An 8486-nucleotide genomic window follows, 5' to 3' on the forward strand; every position below is an offset into this window, starting at 1 on the left:
AATGCACAAACCTTTGAAATAAAGTGTTTCTTTTATGTGCTTTAAATAGCTGCTGTAGCAGTTTTATGCTGGAGTCACAGAGTGAATATGTTTTAGGGATGGGTTTATTCCTGGAAACAGAGAGAGGGATCAATGTCACAGTGGCTGCTTTGTTCACCATGCTCACTGCAAAAAAAAGGATAAAAAAAAGTAAAAAGTATATAAAAAAAATGTTTCATTTGAAATCAAAGGGCTAACAGAGATAACTCAATAGTGATGTTCACTTTAAAGACTTTCAGGCACTGAAAATAATTCATGTGAAATAAGTACAAGAGAGCTCTCCATGGTGCTAACAGTGTATTCATTGCCAATATGAACATCCAGTGAAAATAAAGCAAGAGGGAATTTAAAGTTTTTTTTTTAAATACCTGCACTTATATTCAGCACCCCTCTATCAATACTTTGTTGTTCAAATGAATAGAAGTATCTCTACACAGGATTTTTCTTTTCTAGAGAAAGAATTATTGCTGATGTTATGGTGCAAAAAAGTTTGCACTCAGACACTGAAATAGGCTACCTCCTATTTTAAAGTTCATGGCATTCTGGTTTCATAGGTGTGTTAGTTTATATTATATTAAAGTTATTGGTTTTCCCATCAAAAGACCTAAGTTCTAAACTCCTAGAGCTCCTCCACATTTTAAAATGGCTGCTTCTCTGTTTAATACTCTTCATTAGTGACCAATAGATATGGAGATGAGCAGAGGTGTCTTACAGTTCAGTACCAAGGTGTCTTAAGTACAGTAACAAAGTACAAATACTTTGTTACTGTACTTAAGTACACTTTTTAGGTATCTATACTTTACTCCATTACTCATTTTTCTTCCTACTTCTGACTTCTACTCGCTTTTCACACAAGTATCTGTACTTTCTATTCCTTACATTTTTAAAACAAACGTTACTCGTTACCCTTGGCTTCGGTTTAATGTTTATAAATATTTATTTCACGTCATGTGCGCCATCCAATGCAGATCATTGGCGCCATTCACATCTAGTGAAAACTAGTGTTATTGGATGAGTCATATAACGCAAACACTCATTGCTTGGCTAAAGGAAATCATCAGAAGCAAGCAGGTGTTCTTCAAACTGCAAACGTGAATTGTCTATGCCATGCTACAATGTCAGATTCAGAAAAAGATGTTGAAATGTCTGAAAGGTCAGACACAGGCGAGAGCGTATCGGGAGATGGAGACCAACAAGACCTCCCTCATCCTTGGCCCTATCTCAAAGAATTTTTCAAAATAGTCGAAACATTTAGCTTTCAATTCCTATAGTGGCATCTGGCTGTTTTTTTAAAGGTTACTTTATATTTTTATACTTTCAGCAGTTTTTGGAGCTCATACTTTTTCACTTTTACTTGAGTAAAGAGGTCAATGTCAAGGTGGGCTTTGAAGATCTGACCCAAATGCAGAGAATCACTCAGAGACCAAGGGTAAAAGTTTAACAGGTTTATTGTAGGTTTGCAAACACTGATGGAGATTGAAACTCTGTGGGGAAACAATACTGGAACTCAGCGGACTGGTGAACCGGAACCGGAAACGCTGAAGGGGAGATAACAGTGGACAGTTCAGGGACAGTGGCAAATAAACTGAGGCTTGAATATTGCTGTAGAGGCACTCACTTTTGGGGGGCTCTTGGTTTATCCTTGGGTCCAGTTTACGGGGAATTAATACAGAGAAGAGGGAACTCGTTGGAGAGGGGACAGGCAGACATACGTTGGACCCAGAGGAGTAAAGGAGCGGACTGTCACTTGGTTTTCCAGGAGTGTACTTGATTGGATCATGTGGAGGTTTTCGCCTTGCTCAGTGAGACTCAGTAAATCCTTCCAGGGATAGAAGGTCCAGGCTCATCCAGTAACACAGGAAGTCTTCCTGCCGAAGAACAAAGACAAAAAACAAGTTCAGACTCAGAGAAACAATGCTAAGGTTAGACTCTGCTAATCTCAGTTTGGCTAGAGTACCCAATACTGGCAAACACTCTGGCGTTGAGGTGGTGACAGCCCGCTGCTCAAGTACTCCTCTGGTAATGACCCAACTAGCCGCAGGTGTGCAGGGAGGCCCAACAGGGCACCGCCTGGTGGTGGAGAGAGGAAAACACACAAAAAACAACCCACACAAACTGGAATCCTAACAGTAAAGTTGATACTTCGACTTTTACCAGAGTGTTTTTAAACTGCAGTATCTGTACTTCTACTTAATTAACAAATGTGTGTACGTTTGATACCACTGAAGATGAGTTGGTTGCATCTAAGAACACAAAGTAGAGCATTATAAATAAATGATAAGCTAGCTCAGTTTTGAATAGTTGACTGTGAAGGTTAAAACTACATCCTAATTATTTGTAGACGTTACACTTTCCAGAATTTTAATTTGTGAAACATTTTATCTATTAACTTAATGGACTTATTAATGCATTAGTTTCAAAATGCATGCAGATATGATCCATCTTTTTGTAAACACAACAATAAGGCTGCCCTGGTTGGTGTTGGGAGGGGGAGATTTTATCCGACATTAATGCCTTCTTACTACCCCCACAGCACTACCCTCACAGCCCCCATGCTTTGCCACCCCGCCGTCCTCCTCCTGCCTTTGTTCTCATCACAACAAGCCTGGAGCAGATGGTGCTTTGCTTTGCTTTGCTTTGGATAGACAGCCGCTCTCAACCAATGGCCTGCTGGGGAATCAGCTGACTATAGTCAGAACAGCGCCAGGTGTTTTCTGCCTTTTTTCCCCGTATTGCGATCGCTATTCATCTACATTCGCGCAGAGAGGAGCGGCAGCAGTGCGGAGGAATATCGTGTGAGTGACAAAGCGGCCGGGTGGCAGCAAGTTGGGAGATCTGTCTCTGCAGACCGCATCATGCGTCTCTGCGATGCGCTCTGATGGGACGCGCAGTAAACAGCCTTCATCGGAACTCCGGAGGAGACAGGGATGTTTGTCTGATGAACCCATTCACCTGCATCTTTGTAGCATTCCCCTTACTCTGAACTGAGGCGTTCACCTGGATGAAGGAGCCGTGCGCTTGGAGACGTTTAGGACTGGAATGTCAACAAGGTGAGGCGGATAAGGAAAAAAACCTTTAGTCTTAAGCTTTTTTATTATTATTATTATTATTTTTATTGGGTTTCTTATTTCTATTTTGTAGCTTATGTTTTCCCGATGTAAATCATGATTAGTATGTTTTTTATCTCAAACAATCAAAACACAAGGGCACTGATATGAAGTTGCAGACGAACTCAAGGGCATTATCTTTATTCTTTCTAATTATACAAAGGTTCTGTCTTGCTCTGTGAAATTAAGAAGCATTCCCAATTTCACCCCGCACAATATTAAACATAATATATTACCGATCCCAAATCAGCCTCTAATAGTCAGTTAGATGCCAAATAAAGCAAACTTTGATCTGCGCTGCGGCAGGCGGCTCGTCGGTCCAGCATGCGCGCAGTGATGCGATTAGCATATTAATCTTAAAGTGTATGTCGGCAGATGTCCCGATGTCTCCTCCGATCTAAGCGAAAAGTCGCTTCGGTCTTTCCTCGGGGAGGGGGGGATAAAGAAGGGCCCGAGATGCGCCGCTGAGAATGGGGTTGCGTTCGTTAGCGGGGGGTCTATTGTGCTCCTCCAATGTCGCTTCTGTCTCTGCAGCTGTTGCGCTTTTGTGGCAAGGAAGGCTGCTGACTTGTTATCGCTCAGCTCAGGAGTGGCAGTGATAATGTCAACACTGCACTTCGAAAGATCAGCTTATGACAAAAGATATTTTTTTGTTCTCCGAATTAAAGTCCTCATTTATCCTACAGGGTTTACCTCTGCGCCATGCAGTCTGGTTAAAGAAAGGCAAACACATTCCAGCTTTTCTTCTTTAGGTTGTATTACGCCTTTTTTTCTTCAACGATCTTACAGAAACTTTGATTTTCTCTGTAGATTCTGTCCCACAGAATGGACTGTAAGTGAAAAAAAAGGTAAAGAGGTATTTTTCAATTAATCGATTAGTAATCGGATAGTAAAAGGCTCCTGAAACAATATTCTTTTATAGAATCAAACCAGATGAAACTAAAACTTTTCCATTTGAGAAGTTCTAGACTGACAGACAAAAAAGTTGTTTTTTTATTCGAAAGGCAAAATCTGTATTCATCTTTTTACAATTTTGGTATAATTACAGCATACATTGGTTTCTCTTCTCTGATTAATTGTTTTAACCCTAATCTCAATCTTGAAGAGAAATTATTGTGTACTCACTCTATGTCATATATTAGCATCTGTTGAACTGGTATTATTGCCTTATCTGGAAGCTTTGTGGTTGGTTTCTGTGCCGCTAGCTGCAGTTTTCAGACTTTAGATTAAAGTGCAGGATTGTGAGGTTTAGTTTTCGGTTGCTTGTTATCAATGATTTGGTTTTACTTAAAGGTATAGTTGAGGATTTTCTTTTTCTGGGTGGATTATCAAAAGTGGTCATCCTCATTTTCAATCATTCTGGTGATATGTTTACGTAAGTCCATCCTACGTGCTCATCTCCATTTTCACTTAGCGGTGGTGAGTCTGACATAGTGGAAATATTGTGAATCTTCTTTTGGAAGTTGGAAAAATTTGCGAAAATCCTCCACTATACCTTTAATCGTGATTTAAGCTCTGTTAATACTTAAAGATGTTTTTTTCTTCTTTTGAATTTAAACAAGACTGTCAGGTTGATTGGTGAATCTAGTTTTGTCTCCCAGTGGCCTGTGATAGACTGTGTACCCAAATACCTCTTGAGATAGGCACCAGCCCCATTGTGATCCGGACAGAAAAGCAGTATAAGATGGATTGATAAAATCTTTTGGTTAACCTTTAACAGCTTGCTTTTATGAATGCCTTTCAGAGGCATGATGTCAGGATAATTCTATGTTGCCCTACCATATTGAGTAGTGAACAAACGCTTAGCTTAGCATAGCTCTGTGGTGCTTCCACTCTGACCAGAATGTATCATTTTCATTTAAAACACCGTGAGTTTAAATACACAGACAAAATCGGTCTATATCAAATTTTCCTCAGGCTTCCAGATTTTTCCTTTCACAACTAATACATATATATGTATCTTACACAACCCGTCCTTATGTACTTCTACCACAGCAGACACCTCTTCTGGCTTTGCAGTAGATTTATGACTATTAAGGCAATTTATTTCTTGAACTCATGACTTTTGCATCTCAAGTTAAAAAACATACAAACATCTGTCTTATAGATATCGGAGTGAAATAAGTACTCCAGACTACCTGTAATGGCCAACATGCTCTTTAATCTTTTATCTTTATAGTCTAACATGTTACACACCAATCCTCTCTCACACACAATAACCCAACTGTTTTTTATCTTGATCGATAAAAACTAAGTAGCTATTTTCTTCCTGAGGTTATATTGCAATTGCCTGTGATGTGCAGGAGGGGTTGTTGGGAAACAACAGAGCTTAGAGTTAGGGGTACAAAGTTTCAAGTCCCACACCAACAATGGCAACGGTACTTATGTCTCATGGGTATATAGCAGTCTAAAGAGGGCATTGCTGGGTTAGGCAGCTTAAACCCCCGATGTTATTCCTTTAAATCGCAAATTCAAACCTTAAAAACCCTTTAAGATAAAGGGTTGACAATTCTTCCCTTGTAGTAATTAAATACATCATTAAATGTTATCCTGGTATAGCACTGCAATTGTGTGGCTTAGTTTGCAACAGGTTTGACTTTTTCAGTTGCACTATTAAGAATAAATGTTGACTAAGCAGTTTCCCTTATATTAACAGCTAGGGTATAAACTGGCTGTTTACTGTGTGTAGACAGACTCAAAATAGCTTTTCTTCTAGCCAATTGAAAATTGAAAGACAGTTTTATGGTATTTATCTAAAGAACTGCCAAAACAAACATGATCTAATCTCTCCTGTTTGAAAACAACTGCATACTTATATTTGCATTACTGCTAATATATAGATCAAAACTGTTATAATGATGTTGTTTGAGGCATAATTATTGCTGGGTTTTTTGCATAGAGATATAAGGGAGGCAAGTCACTGTTTTAGATCAGAATCTGATTTTTATTCTACTCATAATATAAAGAATAAACATTGTTAAGGATTTTAATCCCTGGTATAGCAACAAATCTGAGCTCAGTCCCAGCTAAGACAGTAGATATTTTCCTTAGGTGTATCTTAACAGTTGTACACAGTGGTGGTAGAGTAAATTACATGTTTTTTTTGTTTGTTTGTTTGTAAGTGGGACGAAAACACAGACATGAGGTTGATTTGAGCATGTCAAAGATTTATTTTGAGAAAGATGAAAAACTTCCAGGGGAAGTTGAACAAAGAGAACAGGATTTGAAGCACAGGCAGAGTAACAGAAGAGCAGTGTAGTGTATAAGCACTGAACAGTGACAACCAGAGAGTTTATACTCAGAGGACAACCATGGAGATGGCATTGGACAAGGTGGACTAATCAGGAAGCAGCTGTTGAGGAGAGTAAAATGAGGAAATTGGGGAAAAAACACAGAAGGAACTCAACTAAACTCAAAGGAAACTTCAAACCAAATAGGGGAAATGACAGGAATGAACTAACTAACGGACTAACTAACTAACCTACTAATTTACTGACTGACTGACTGACTAAGAGAACAGAACAAGAAATTAGTAAGAAACTTAACCTAGAGAATGCTGTTATATGTGGACTTAGAGCTATGAAATAACCACTGGGTCAAATCTTTAGAATGTGATCCAATGTGCTTACAGTTCAGAATATTTATCATATTTATTTCTTGCCATTCTGCTTTAGAGCATAAAGCTGGAGTTTAACAAACAGATGTTTGCTGGTTTGTAATGAGACCCCCTGGTAGTGACAGTAAATGTAGTTAGTCAGGTGATGGGCTTAGTTAGCTAGTCTCCAGTTTGCTTTCAAAGGGTTGGCAGCCAGTTCATCCTGATCTCACATCATGTTAACAGTACTGTACTTAAAAAAACAACAAAATACCTGTCATCTTATTAACACAGGAAGGCTGCCTCCCCATTGTTTCCTGGGAAATGACTTTTTAAGGTCTTCCCAACTGTCTGTAAGATATGTGAAAGGTGTTTGAGAGTGTAAGTTCATCGAAGCAGCTAATTGGGGATTTATTTTCTGATACGTTACAACAAAGACCTGTACCTGCTGTACCTAGAGGGAGGGGCCCTGATTAGTAAGTTTTTGACTGCATTTTGAGGATGGAACACTGCTGTGTGCCATACAGAGAATGGAGGAGAAACGTAAACACTAGACCATGTATAATAAAAAAAAACATCCAATCTACCATGGTATAAGGTAGAATATATATATATATATATATATATATATATATATATATATATATATATATATATATATATGTGTGTGTGTATATATATGTTCTGGCCATCAATTCTTTTTTTGCTTATTGGTAGGTAGAAGAAAAAAGTGTGAGTTAAGCTTATGTCACTGTTAGGTATGTACTGGTCAATGTTTGCCAGTTCGTAGTTAAAAAGAGTTAAGTTCACACAGATGAAAATGAACTAGCTCATGATCATAATTCACTTTTTTATAGATCACTTTTATTTATTTTTTTAACTTGAACTGTGTGTGTGTGTTGCTTATTCTTCTCAGAGTGAAGGCCACTCTTGTTCAAACTCATTTTTTAAAAACTGAGCTGTTTAGTTCACTGTTCACTAAACATATGAAGGTATTCATTGAACACTGGCAAGGATTAGGTTACAGTTACTGTCAGTGACAGGAAGGGGAGGTTGGCCAGAAAACATTGTTTAAGCTGGAGCTTCATAAGCTTTGTTAGATTTAACCTAAACATTCATAGGAAGTCTTATATGTTTTTTTAAATTATAAAGTTTCGGACTGAAGGTCAAGCCATTTTAAGAAGGGTCAATAAAGCTTACCTTGGAAGAAAGATGAATTGTCTAAAGACTTGGGAATTCACAAGTCATCTTACCAGAAGTCAACAGACCACTGAAATTAAGTGACATGTATGACATTAACGTTTTAACCAGCTGAAAGCAGAAGTAAAACAAACATGGCTGTACTGTTTTTAGCTGGAATTGCTTCTATTTCTATTTGAAAAATGAGCAAAGGGACGCGATTTGTGCCTTTGTGGATTGGAAGGATGATAGCACGTGCCTCACAACCGAATTTGTTAAGAGTTTGATTTATCATTTAATTCCAAAAGTTATGAAACAAATTGGCTAAAAGATTGACATTCAGGCATGTGCCACTTGGGTACTTACCAAATATGCTCAAGGAATAGCACTGATTGTCCCTGTCTTCTGCAAACACTTTCCGCAGGAGCCTTACCAGATTTATACTCTGTAGAATTCAAACTACACATCAGTCTTATGGATGGCAGGTTCCAATAGGGCCGCCATTAAATCAGTTATTAATGATGCTGTCAGTAGACTCTAAAAGTGATCATTTTAAATCATATGAC

At 38.4% G+C, this 8486-nt stretch overlaps 1 protein-coding gene across 1 annotated transcript in view; it reads left to right on the plus strand.

The window, feature by feature from the left end:
- The first annotated feature begins 2633 nt into the window (after positions 1-2633).
- lrrn1 (leucine rich repeat neuronal 1) overlaps positions 2634-8486 on the plus strand; it is a 28401-nt gene continuing 22548 nt past the window's right edge. Inside the window, exon 1 of the mRNA XM_015371015.1 lies at positions 2634-3089. The gene's annotated coding sequence lies outside the window, so the exon portion shown is untranslated. The remainder of the gene's footprint in view (positions 3090-8486) is intronic.

Source organism: Cyprinodon variegatus, unplaced genomic scaffold (assembly GCF_000732505.1).
Source record: "Cyprinodon variegatus isolate N-32 unplaced genomic scaffold, C_variegatus-1.0 Scaffold51, whole genome shotgun sequence".
Taxonomy (NCBI): Eukaryota; Metazoa; Chordata; class Actinopteri; order Cyprinodontiformes; family Cyprinodontidae; genus Cyprinodon; species Cyprinodon variegatus.